We start from the raw sequence: 14200 nt of genomic DNA, 5'->3' as shown, positions 1-14200 counted from the left end.
AACATGATATCCCTTTAATTTATGTTGCCTTGTCCTCCTTTGTTAGTCTACAAAGAGTGTGAGCATCTCATTTTGTTCCTGAATTGCAATGACTTCCCCATTTCTCAGTGCCTCTGATCTCAAATTTACGAAGAATTGAATAATCACTACAATGTCTTATCTATTTCTAAATGTTACATAATTTGTTGATTCAAAGTCTTAGAGATAGAAGGGATTTTAGATATTATTTGATCCATCTCTTCTAGTTACCGATGAGAAAAAATTGATGCCCAGATAAATTAAGTGATTTTCAATGGTGTTGAGGTTTCAGCAATTATAATTATTGCTGTATCTCACAGATATACCTCATTATCAAAAGACAAGTGCATTTCAAATTTAAAATTTTCTTCCCTGATAGTTTCCAATGATTCATTAAACACATTTAGCATAAAATTATATTTTGAGGCAGAACTTTTTCTAAAAAATTAATGTATGTTACACATTTTACATTGTTTCATAATATTATGTTTATAAATTACCTGCATTTTTGTTAAGGCTATTTTGAGGTATAAATGTTGTAGTATAAATTGCTTTTTTATTTCATAGGTGATAGCATAATTAAGTCCAATATTTAAAAATATGTACAATTATTTTAGTCTTATGAATATATTCTCAAAGGGGTATTTTCTCTAAAATGTATACTTATAGATAATGAAAAATAATTCTACGTATATGAATATATATATACACACACAACATATACACACACACAAATGTTTTGTTTATGACACACATACGTAATTATGTCATGAACAAAGTAAAAAAAAGTTGAAAAACATACAGGATAAAGTTTTGTCATTAATTATGGAAAACTGATCAAGGAAGAGCTCTGATTATGAGCGCTCCAAATTAATGAGTCAGATCATAGATTTAATTATGATGGGAGCAGTTATTATTTTTCTGGGTTCATTTACAAAGATAGACACGTTAGACAAAAAATGTCCTCGATGCTTTGTCAGGTATAATTCAGCACACACACGCACACACACTCTCGTGATTCCTTTAACTCTTTGAGTAGAATGTTACATTCAGATTTCCTTCAAATCACAGGCAGCTCTGTTTGGCAAGTTCTAACAGAACTCAGTCAAGGTGAAATCCAGCCAGCTTTTGCTGCTCACAATGTATTCATACAGCATATGATCTTTGTCTGTTCAGGCTACATCTTGCTCTTGTCTCAGAAGAAGAAAGGAGTGCTGCTTTCCTGGGGAATGCTATTTGAGAAAGAAAGTAACCTAACACTAACTGCAGGCGGGGTCAGAGTGATGTAACAGGAAGCTCTGATGTTTCCCTTCTGCTGCTGAGCACATACAATGTGACAACACTTCCAATCTACTCAGAACAGTCCTCTCTCTCCAGCAAAGAGTGTCACCTCCTGCTTTAGGATCATCCAGCTCTGCTAACTGGACCTCACCCTGCCTGCAGGATCACATTGCAAGGCTCTCCCTCTTCCCCACCTAGCCTGGGGGTAAATCTCCCCTGCGGAATCTCAGAAAATCAAATTCCATCCTAAGAATATCTCACCAAGAATTTCCTTAGGAGCTGTGCTGGGTAAGTACATTATTCACAACAAATATATTTACTCCGAGTAGTGTTCTCATGTAGTTTGACAATGTTTCTACTGCAGAATTTAGTGACGTTGAAATGATGTTGAAACATATTTTCATTTATTTCACGTTAAAGAAACCACAGTATGTTACCCCAAGATGTATACAAAATCTACTACTATGAGATAATATTATGTGCAGTGATATTCTAGAAAATAAATTTAGCAAGTAATAAAAACCTAAATGCATTAAAAGGCATGCTTCTGAACAAACATCTTAATCAAGGAACAATGCCTTTTAAAATTAGCTGCTACTAGCTAAGATTGAATTTTGACAGCAGGAAAACATTTTTTCCCCCAGGAGGGGTCTTTAAACTTTCCATATAATCAGTCCTCTATGAAAGAGGTGAAAGAACAACTATTTACGGGGTCTCAGAGTCTCACTCACTCAGCTGTTGAACACAATGGAGAATTAAAAGAAAAGTAATCACTTGGATTTGTTATATTTGCCTTCTATTTGCATTTCACCTCTATTTATACACACATCTCTAACTATTGAACTAATGGAATTTTCATTGTTTGTTGTTGCCAGATGTGTTTAAATCTCTCTTTTGCTAACTCTGAACTGTTTCCGCTGCATCGGATCATGGGGTGGGCTACAAAGGGAAAAAAACAGCTAGGGGTGAGAAAATGTTCAGATTTCTATATTAACTCTAACTTCAAAAATCTTTAGCTAATAGAATGTGTTACTTCAATTTGTCTGGTATCCCTCTGCAAGCTTTGGGGGGAGGGTGTGATATTGAGATAATTGTGGATAAAGAAAACTAACAGTTTTCCCAAATAATTATATCAAATTATTAAACAGAGAAATTAAAGTGGGTATTTAAAAAAAAAAAAAGAATTTCCAGAATAAAACTTACTGAAATGTTGAGATGAAACATCTGTTAATGCTTCTTTCAACAGTACAGACTGTCCTGGGCAATTTAAGAAACTAGTGTCTCTTTAATAAGTTGTTGGTATAGCGATATCACAAATTTGTTGCCAAGAAAAAGTTGGATGTCAGATTTGTGTTCAAGTATATGGTTTGACATAATTTACATGTATTTTCATACCTAAATGAAATTATACTCTGCAAAATGTCCTTCAACGGAGAAATCCTGTGCTTAATCACCCATAATCCGGCACGTTAGCAGTGGACTACAAACTCATTCTGAGTAACTCCTTCATAATTTTCTACTCAGTTTTTCCACAAATTTCTCCAAATAATGAAAACTTCAATTAAATCTGATTTAAAAATATTGTAGCTGATTTCCTATCTCCTTTCAATCATTAATTGTATTGAGTTCCCTGACACGTGTAGAAATGGAAAAAGTGTTTTTAGAATATGACTTTGTAAATAGTCATTAGATCATGAGAGGAGGAAATGGAAAGAACACATTAAATGCCTAACCCAATGCCATGGGTTAGTAACAAAAATTAAAATAGCATAATTTTTAATTGAGATTATTCTTTAGAAGGAGGTATGATACTAATATCAAGTTAATATCATACTTTATAATAAGGAACTCCCCAAACTTCTCTAAGTTTTATTTAATTGCTCGCCCAAAAAACATAATTTTATTGCATAATTTAATTAAATTTTTGTAACTGTACTAATAGTATGGCTTATAATCTTTATTTTTCAAAAAAATACTGTTAAAAACAGTAGGCAATGAATATTGAGGGTCATTAGGCAAAGACATTATTTGAGAAAATAATTGAAAGCTTGAAATAAGAATTCATATTTTAAAGTTTGCTTTCTTTAATGATAAGAGAATATCAGAGTATCAATGCATGCTTTCAGTCACAAAGAATTCATTTTTTTTCTGGATGATAGTACCCTATAGGATCATAAAATTATTGCACAGAGTCTAAGGCCAATTCTAAATATGTAAAATGAAGCACAGAGTTGAGAAATTATATGAATAATGTGAGCTGAAATATGTTATACCTGTACTATTCAGTTGTCTTTAAGAAATATGCTTTTGGTTATTGCTACACTGTCTTTTTTTCCTACTATAGCTTAGCGTATGCCAAAATATTATTTGATTAGTTAAAATATGTAAATTTTTGTAATATATAAAATTACTCATTCACTTTGAAAAACTTGGAATAACAGAAAAATAAAAATAAATTAGAACTCGGTCTGAAATTTTAAAAATTATGTTACATACTCGTTCAAGGTGTATGTCCTTTACTCACCAATGATGCCCAGGATACAAACAGGTTTAAAGGGAGTCAATACCCTAACATATTGATGAGAATATTCACATTCACTGGTAGATATTTTAGCATTATTTGAGACATAACAGAAGTTTATTTCAATAAAAATTTCAAAATAATATTAAGACAAAAAAGATTACCTTATATGCTTTATGTTAATGTGGAAAAATTCTTTGAAAAACACGTAAAAACTAATCAGACTTCAGTTAATAGTATTAGATATTTCTAACTTAGATCATTGTGTAACCATTGTAACAATATTTTGCTTTTAATTTTTATCTCCATGGTTAAAATTTGATATTAACTTAATTTTTAAGAACTGCCTTAGAAACTTTTATAGATAAATGAACAAAATGATTTTTAAAGGGTCAAAATATGCATTCACTAAACGAAACATTTCATACTCTTAGGTATGACTTTGAATGCAGCTTGAAAAAATAATTCTGTTTTTGGAGATATGATTATGGTGTCAACTTTTCAGAAAACAAATATATTCAAAGAACATTATTTCAAGTCAAAATTGGCTTTCTTCCTTATCTCTGTTTAGGATTCAGAGAAGCTTTTAACCCATAAACATAAGCTGTATCATTCCAATGGTGTTAATGAAAGACACTCAGAGAGTCAAGTTTGAAGCACCTCAGTTCTTGTCTCAATCAGACGATCAGGGAAGACACTTAAGATGGAAAATCAGTGCACAGCTATTTAAAACATTTGTCTGTGTCTGGTTTTGAAGTCCATGTGTGAACTATAAATGTTTATAATTTCTCAGGAAAGATCTCTTTTTCTACCAAAGTACTTCTAGCATGCTGCACTATTATTTCAAGAAATCCTCTCATTTAATATCAGAAAACGTTTTGATGCATTTAGGTGGAAAATAAAAATTGACCAGAAACACGAGATCAGGTCTGTGTACCAAACAGATATCTCAATATCTTTCCCATTTATTCACATAGACAACCATTTCTGCCCAAATTCTTTTAAGAATAGGAGTTATGCAATCAAAGTATCTGGATAGTTTTCACACCTTAATTTTAGTTCACCTACTTATAAATCGGTTTATAATTTTGAAGGTAAATAGTCTTCATTAGTGCAAAATTGAAGAAATAATAGGTAGAATACATTTACTTGTAAAATTTGGAATATAAATATTGGTCTAGTGTGATTCAGGAAAAGAGAACACGTGATTAGATATGTGATAATTAAATCAACAAAACCCATTTAAATAATAGAAAATATATTTTTATACATTCTATTGCCATTCCAATTTAAACAGAAAAGTCCTCAATAAATCCAGATTATTGTTTTTTCATGTCTAATTAGGATTATAATATTGTTCATTAAATCAGATTAGATCAAATAATCTGAATTTTCCCATATTTGAGTAATCTTAAAATCAAATTAGTTTTTTAATTTAATGTTATTTTACAAAAAACAAAGAAGTGAATTTAATTTTTAAAGACGTAATAGAAGTCTTACTTATTATTATTAGAAAATAAAATAGAATCTCTGGCTGTGAACTGAATTAGGGTCTATGTTTATTAGGTTACTAGTATTATTATCAGATGATAAGTTGCAAATATTTTCCTAGATCATATTTTGTTCCTTTTTTCCCTTTAAACTAGTTCGTTAACTTAAAAGAGATAGTATTATGCAAAACTAACACATTAATATTATTGTTTGCAAAAATGGTCAAAATAGTGTATTTATTTTTAAAATGTAAAGGAAGGCTTATCTTATTATTGCTTCATGGTTTTAATTAAATGTATGATATGTTTCCTACCTTACCACCAATTAAAAGAACAGAAATCTCAACTCAACCCAACATAAATCTACATAAATAAATACCATCCCTATGGTATTGAGGCTGGAGCTCTATACTTTATTGAGGTTATTGGATGGAGCCCAATTTTCAGAGAAATTTTATTTCCTTTAACTTGGAACATAACTTGAAAAATGGTAAGGTGGCATAAACTTTTGTATAAATCTGTTGGTATTTCTCTATTCAGGTTTAGGTTAACCTGAGCTCAGTTGTGTTTCTCATAAAACCATAGAGACTCCTGACCATTCCATGTCGTGTATTCAATAGCAGTGATAGAATGAAATAGTAACCAGCTGGTTTACCAGAGTGCCCCTCTCCTTACAGCTTATTCATGGGGAGGATTATCAGCATATTCATGAGCACATGGTCTAGGTTTTATCAACCAAAACTAAGATAAACTTGTCTTATCTCCAAGTACTGATTTCACAAATTTTACAAATGAATATTAATTTGAACCCATGCCCACTAATGAACCTGAGACCAATTGTTATGCAGATATTTTGTGTGTAAATCTCAGTTTTATCTGCCTTCCAAGGATAATTTGAAGAAAAAATTGAAACTTTGGTAAGTACTAGAAAAGAATAAAGTTATAACAAAAATAAGGAGAATTAAAACTATGGGAAAAGAATGTCATCAACACAAAACCATGATTTTTTTCCCTTAATTCTGTAGTTATTTTCAAATGTGAGGCAGAAATAGGAGACTTGTTTTTACTTAGATAATGGAAACCTAATATTAGAGTAACGCTGAAATGTTATTAATCAATCTACACATGTTTTCTCTAAAAATTTGTTGTCAATAATTTGGATTTAAAACTTTTTAAAAAAAAATGCCGATATAATCTATTAGCTAAGGCAAAAAAATATAACTTATGCATTTGTGTTTTAGAAATTTAGGTATAATGGTGGTTTGAAGCAACTGCCTGGAATGGAGTACAATTAGACAGCATTCATGTCATGTGTAGTAAAGACATTGCTACATTTTAAAAGTGTTCAACACAATTTCATTAAGTCCCAGTTAATTAACTAAAATATCCTGGAACTTGTCAGGTTTATTCGCGTAGATGTATATATTTATTGTCAGCTTTACCCTCTGGTCCTTGACAGTTTTAGAGGAAGGATGCGCTATTGGACACATATATCCTAATATCCCTGAGGGACAAAAACTTCTTTTTGCCTCAAACAGGAGAGTCTGCCTTCCTACAGCAGCTCTCCCTCCAGAAGTTAGCAGTGGGCTCATCTTTCCACACTGCACTCATACAAGAGAACCACTTTTAGTTATTTATTTGGTGAGGAAGATTGTTGCTGGGCTGACATCTCTGCCAACCTTCCTCTATGTTGTGTGTGGGAAACCACCACAGCATGGCTCGATGGGCAGTGTGTAGGTCTGCACCTGGGATCTGAACCTGCAAACCCTGGGCTGCCAAAGCAAGCATGCGAACTTAACCACTATGCCACCAGGCCAGCCCCAAGAGAACTTCTTTTAATAAATGGTTTGCTGCTGCCGAGATTATTTAGCTAATTTCTTTGAGAGTTCACCATGTGCCATGTACAATATTAATTACTCATGTATAAACTCATTTAATCTTCCCAAAAACCCTAGGAAATATTATTAGTATCTTTGTTTGCAGATAAGAAACTCCAAAACCAAGGCACAGAGCTCTTGAGTAAATTTGCCCAAGGTCACATAGCTATCAAATGGCAAAGCCAGGACTTGAATCCTGGCCAGCTGGCTCCAGACCTCATACTCTCAACAAGTCTGCTTCCCTTTCCAATTGGTTCCTGGTACCTCGTCCTCCCTAGAGCCAATGGATGCTATTCCCAGAACCTTAGGTTAAAGCATAGAATGCGTCATTCTACTGAAACAATGACAGAGTAAATAATCTTAGGTTCCCAGGTTAGTCTGTGAGTTTGTGTGATCAGCAGGAATTTTTTTAAAAATCATGCTTTTGTTTCCCACTTCCTTCTTATCAATTGCAAAAAATGAAAAGAAAAAAAACCCTAATATACCACAGTTAAAATATGAGCTATATTGCAGTGGTGCAGCTTAATGGACTTTGGCTTCAGATCATTGGCACATGAACCCCAAATTCACCATTTCTTAGTTCCCCTTTCTCATCAACAAAATGGAAGTGTCAATAATACTGCTTTACAGGGTTTGGTGAGGAATCCAGGAAACAATACATAGAAAATGTTTAGCACAGCACTTGGCACTTAGTAGGTCTCCAACAATGTTAGTGCTCATCATAAATCTTCTGTGAACAGGACTGAGGACATAACTTGCTTCCACACAAAAGCTCATTCCAGTCAACACACAGACAGAATACAACCTCTTCACAGACAGGGATGTGTGTGGTTTGTGACCACAACTTTTAGACTGTTCACACTTTTGCCATATATGATATATGCCAGAATCTAAGAAAACTGATATTAATCACCATTTCTATAGAACTTGAGCACTTAAAAAGTGTCTCATACTAACAGTTTATAAAGGTATATTAAAAAGAAATTATTGCTTTTTCTTTTTTTTACACATTAAGCTCAATGAAGTACGTGGTGAGTCCAAAGTCAATCATCATTGACAAATCTTCAACTTGAACTTACGTCCATTGTGACTCCAAATCCTATTTTGTTGTGCTATTGTGTATTACCTACTATTAGCCCTCTTATTACTGATTATGCACAAAGTTGAATGAGGACAACGATCCACCAAATTTAAACTCAATCTCTTCTAACACAAGATAATAAAAGTAAATTTATTGTTGTTGCTTGCATGGATTTTGTGGAATTTAGTACATTAGAGACAAATTTAGATGTTCACCAGGAAATTTTTAGTTTTGACTAGTATAACAGCTGCAGAAGCTCAAAATTAAAAGAACATTAAGAATGACCAGATTAAACTCAATTTGTAGGGCTCCAAGTTTTTGGTGCTTATTTTGTTTTTGTAAAAATGTCTTTATTACAGGGACTTCTTACTACTGCCTAATGGTAGACACATATTTTCTTATATATTATATTTCAAAAACATGATGAAAGAGTACCTGTGCAATAGGATGGTAAACACTCATTTAGGTTTTGGTTTAAGATAATTTATTCTAAAAACTTGTTTTTTAATATTTTAGTAATTATAGCCCACATTGAGAATGCCATGAAAACTATAAACTCTCTCTCCCAGACAAAGTAAACTCATCTGTATTCATAAGGCCTCTCATTTGCATAGAGTTGCGTGAGTTTCATGGGATCTTCCTTTTTGATGGATCCATTAAGAGTTCTTAGACTCTTATTTATGAACCTATGCTAATTAATTCAAATAATTATTTTTTTAGAATGAGGTAAATTATATGTGTATATTTTTCAGCCACCTCAGCTTATAAGTATCTGAGCACTCAAAAAACAGACATGGACATCAGAAACAAATGGCCTATAAGATTATTTCCATCAACCAGAGGGCAATACTGCAGGGCTCCAGGGCGGGGGGGGGGGGGGGGGGGGGGGGGAAGCAACATAGTAGCTAGAATCTGCAACTGTTAATTTCCCATCTTCCTTTCTGCACCGCTCTCCGTCCACTAAGTTCCTTCACCTGCACCTACCTAATCCTCAGGTTCCTCCAAAGCAAATGCCCAGGAGCTACTTTCTGGCCTCAGGTGTCCAGCAGCATGGAAAAAAAAAAATCTTCAAGAAGAATTCCTTCTTCTTTGGGAAACTTCAGTGTTTGCTCTTAAAGCGTTCAATTGATTCGATGAGGCTCACACACATTACTGAGGGTAATCAATTTCCTTAAAGTCAACGGATGGTAGATGTCAATCACATCTACAAAATACCTTCACAGCAACATCTAGACCAGTGTTTGATCAAACAACTGTGCACCTTAGGCCTAGCCAAGTTAACCCATAAAATTAACCATCACAGCTAGGAGGGGGATTCATACATATTTGCTCTTTTTCTTCCCCCAATTATATAGGCTTTTAGACTTGGGAATTCTTCAAACGTTCCTACAGGAATGATCATTGGAATTGCAGTGAACTCACCAGTTACATTTATAAGGATAGACAACTTAATAATGTTTAGTCATCCAACCATAGCATGGTATATATTCTCCAGTTGTTCAGGGCTTTTTTTTGGAGATGGGCAGTCTGATGTGGTTCTAAATGAATGTAGAGTAAATGTTTAAAATAATTATATTGTAAATAGAGGAGGGTAAAGAAATATAAAAGGCTATAAGACTTCTACACTTCAAAAAGAAAGGTAGCATGTTTTCCTCTACATGATCCACATAGGACCTTCCAGAATTGCTCTTATTCTTAGCAAACTAAAATGTGTTCTCATTACAGTATAATTTAAATGGGGAAATTTCTGTTCACAACAGAATTTCATCCTGTCAGAGAACAGCTGTGTTTTAACTCATATAACTGTGCCATTCTTGCTGTTAGGGGGTGCTAGGGTTAAACATCATGATCCTCGGTTTAGCAAGTGCTCACAATGTGCCAGGCTCCATGCTAGAGGTCAAAGGTAAGCAAGACAGGACCCGGGCTCTGGACAACATCAGCTCCACCTCAGTTCAGTGTAAGACGGTGCTGATTAAAGCATGAACTCTTGATCTGTGCTGCTGGCCGATACTCTATTTTTTGTCTTGTCACAAGATCAAGACTGAATTCCGTAACTAGAGTGTTTTCTAAAATGACAAAACCTGATAAATCAGATATTTTCTGTATATATTTATGATATTTAGGAAACCTTGGATTACAGATGAAACATCAAAAAAAAATAAAACCCCACCTGAAGTGAAGAACAATCTAATGGATTCTACTGAATTGTATGTGCTTTGGTTAAGATATTCTAAAGCATCTTTTCAACTGCTTCTAATTCTGACATTTCATACTTTAACAGAAATATTTCCTTGCATCTAAATCCATCACAAAGGTCATGGTTGTGTATCAGAAATTGTTCCTTTTTAAGACAAAAAGAATGTGGTTAAAGAAAATGATATTCTTAAGAATAAAACTTTGAAGAATGTTTGGTTTCATTAATTTGAACAGGAAGGCCTTCCAATGAGATATGAACAAGTATTAAGGTCGGGAACAAACTGAAGGGTGAAACCCATAAAATGGCTTTCCTAAATGTTGTTTAATACTTTAATTAATTGAGTTCCTCACATGAGTTAACTTCCTTAATTATACATTTTCCAAAAGGATTTCCTGTGCCGTGTTCCATGTTATCAGTTCAAAAATTATTCCAAGAGACTTACTCAGTCTTTTTGATCATAAAATTAATATATGTCCATATTTTGTGAGCCATATTCCTGCCTACTTCCTTCAAAATAAATACACCAAAATTAACAAAGAGGGCTTTTTTAGTATCACTCAAACATCCTTTAAAAATCCACTAACTGTGTAATTTTTCAGATTAACCCTGAAAGCTGTTTGTTCACTAAGTTCTCAACTGTCACCACTCCAGTATCATAAAGGACTGCATATTTAAGCTTACAAGTTCTCAGCTATCTCAATTCTACTAGTGTGCATACCATAAAAGACTATATGCTCAAAACTTTTAATGTTACGTGTAGTTTCTGAAGGTGGAGACCTCAATAAGCTAAATAAATCTAGTTCATGGGTTCCTAACTTAGAAATAAGAGACTCCAGCTCAGTGTGTGCTCAGAGGGTTTCATTAAGTCTAACTATGCTGTAGGTCCTGAAAGAGCACGTACTTAACAAAAAAAAGTTAGACTTTTACATTTAGACAACATTCTGCTCCTAATTACTCAAAATCGTTTAGACTTCAAGGGTTGCCCCACATCCTGGTCTATGTTTTTCTTCCAGACATAATTGCATAATGTTATAAACGTGGAAGGGAAACAGTCTGCAAATACAATGTATAAGCTTTTCTATCTGAAGAGCTAGCACAGTATATCCATTCCAATTTGAATAGCTCTTTGGAATTAAATCAAATTTGTCACAGGCAACAAAGATCATTGTGCATTGTATTACTTTATTGATATAAGAAGATAATAGAAATTAATGAAGGAATACTTATTTGAGTGAATTAACCGAGTAACTTCCTAAGTTTATCTCTCCCCTTTTCTCTACTCTTCATCACATATGCATCATTATAGCACCTGAATATGAAAAAAGTGTTCATTTTCCTTATATGTGGGTCTATAGTTCCTGGATTCCAGATGTTAGTATTGCTTCGTTTTGTTGAGTCCTTCACCTCCAGACAAGTTTATATCTTGCTAGTACCTCTAATTCAAAGGCAGGTAAACACATTATCTAAAGGAGGATTAAAAGTTACCCGTGGGTTTCTTTTAATGAGCACAGAACGCTCTTCTCCCAGGTATCCGTATGGCTAGGTCTCTTTCCTCCCTGTAGTCTTTGCTCAGATATAAACTTTTCTACAGGGCTTAACCTAATCACTATTTAAAATCAACCTATACTGACACTACCACAACCCTCTTGCCCATCTTCATCTATTTTAGTTTGTCCTAGCTTTTTCCTGTAACGCCATTCACTTTGCAGCAAACCACTCACTATAATTTACATATTTTCTACATTATTGTTTACTTTCTGTCCATACTACTAACTTGCAAGTAGAACACTTCTGCCTGGTTTTGTCTCACAACATGTCTTGAGCACCTAGAGAAGTGCCTGCCTATGGTTGGTGCTTAACAATTGCTTAATAAATGATTAAATGAAGGAATATGTTTCTTTATACCAGTCTTTATGCAATAGATGCTGGAGCTGAGATTCTGAAGGTGTTAGAACCACGACACGTTGCCAAAGAGAAAAATTCAGAAAGTAATTACCATTTTATTATTCTTAAATCGACCTAATATTTATCCCTTCACTACTTCTGTAAAGGGAAATAAATTAGTAGAGATGATTTCTGTAATGTGTTTAGTGTTCAGGTTTCACTGAATTCTGAAGAGTGACCTTTCAAACTAGGGTAAATGAGAAGGTTGCTCAGTATTTTAACACAAAATGTTGGAGCATTTCCCCAACTGGCCAAAGAATGCCTGAAATTGGCAGAATTTCTTGTTGAAACTGGCAGACTTGCCAACTGTTGCTTCCCAACAAAGTCTTACTCCATTCTTATTGCCTTTCTGGACAATAGCACTAAGGCTATAGAAGGAGAAGAAAAACTTAGCAGTGAAATCAAAAGAAAGTAAATCAATCTTTTAAAAAAGCATATATGGTTAAATACAAGGACTGTTTAATTGCCAAAAATTCTACATCTGCTCAATAATAATTGATGTGTTACGTTTGTTAATCTGGAATTTATAAAGCTTTTTAAAGTGTTGATTTGTTGATTCGTAAATATTTAAAGATAATTCTAAAAAGAATGCCAACTGTCAATGGCCTTTCGTCATCGTACAGTCTTGCAAGTTTTCCATACTTAAAAGCCAAAGGACTATTTTATAAATTGAAATATATATTTGTCATTAAATAAAATCATGATTTGTTTGAGAGCCTCATGATGGATTTTCATAAAATATGTCTTCTGAATTGACACAAATCACAAGTTATAGCAATACTTTTCTATTTTAAATTCTCCATGTGTTTGAGACTCAGAATATTAATTGTCCGTTCACCTAGAAATATCACAATTGAGTTATTTTTCCTTCTGAGCCGAGGTATGTGTATCATTCAGGGAAACAACAATTTTCATTTGAGAAAAAGACTAATCCTCAAAATACATCCAGAGATTTCAGGGAAAATAGGCATATAAAATACATCAAGGTTGTAATTTTACTTTGCTTCAATGTATTATCACCACATATTAACACACTGATGGATTTTAAACCGTAAGCAACAAACTAGTTTAGATTAAGCAACTCTCTGTCCTAAATGAAGTATTGCTCAAAACATAAAAAGTAAATTGTAAAATACCTTTTTCTTTAAGTCTTCCAGAACTTTCTGAATTCATTTGATGTGGTCATTATTGAATAATATGCTTTCAAATAGTTATTATTAGAAATCACAAATGATAATAATGTCCTTACAAAAACTGTATTTTGTTTTAAGAATTAGTCTACATTCAATTTATTTCTGGTATATTTATACATAGCATGAGAACCCAATATTCTACAACCCATTTTCCACCAAGTAGCTTAAAATAGACAAGAATAATAATAAAATAAAACTGAACAAAATAATTTTTAAAAGACAAAAGAGTGACAATTTCTAATCTAGATGGGCTTGATGAAATGGTGGAAAAGGCACTTAAAAATAAACTTTACAGAATAAAAACCTTGATAGAATTTTTAATTCAAATACTTTGCAATTAAATTGGAATGCACAAATGATCACTTTGTCACACTGAGCAGAGACACTTCACACTTTCTCAAGCTAGTATCAGTCCCTACAGTGACAAGTGGGTACTCCCAGTAGTCCTGTTCAGAAAAAGGCGTTGCCAAAAGATTTGTTCCCTCTCATTCAGATTCTGCAGAGGCACCACATATTCTTGAGAGCCTTTTCTAATATGGCGTTACTTGTAGGATGAAAACAGATGTTTTGAAGCCTAACTGTCTGATCCTAAATTAAG

General features: G+C 33.4%; 1 protein-coding gene and 1 long non-coding RNA gene across 4 annotated transcripts in view; one reads left to right on the top strand and one right to left on the bottom strand.

The window, feature by feature from the left end:
• Positions 1–14200, bottom strand: part of LOC124238582 (uncharacterized) — a 63852-nt gene that overhangs the window by 16816 nt on the left and 32836 nt on the right. The window lies entirely within an intron of this gene.
• CALCRL (calcitonin receptor like receptor) overlaps positions 1361–14200 on the top strand; it is a 103148-nt gene continuing 90308 nt past the window's right edge. For all 3 annotated transcript variants that reach the window (XM_046659692.1, XM_046659689.1, XM_046659691.1), the window contains exon 1: positions 1361–1587. The gene's annotated coding sequence lies outside the window, so the exon portion shown is untranslated. The remainder of the gene's footprint in view (positions 1588–14200) is intronic.

Source organism: Equus quagga, chromosome 4, assembly GCF_021613505.1.
Source record: "Equus quagga isolate Etosha38 chromosome 4, UCLA_HA_Equagga_1.0, whole genome shotgun sequence".
NCBI classification, from domain to species: Eukaryota; Metazoa; Chordata; class Mammalia; order Perissodactyla; family Equidae; genus Equus; species Equus quagga.
This window is presented reverse-complemented; position numbering and strand designations above follow the sequence as displayed.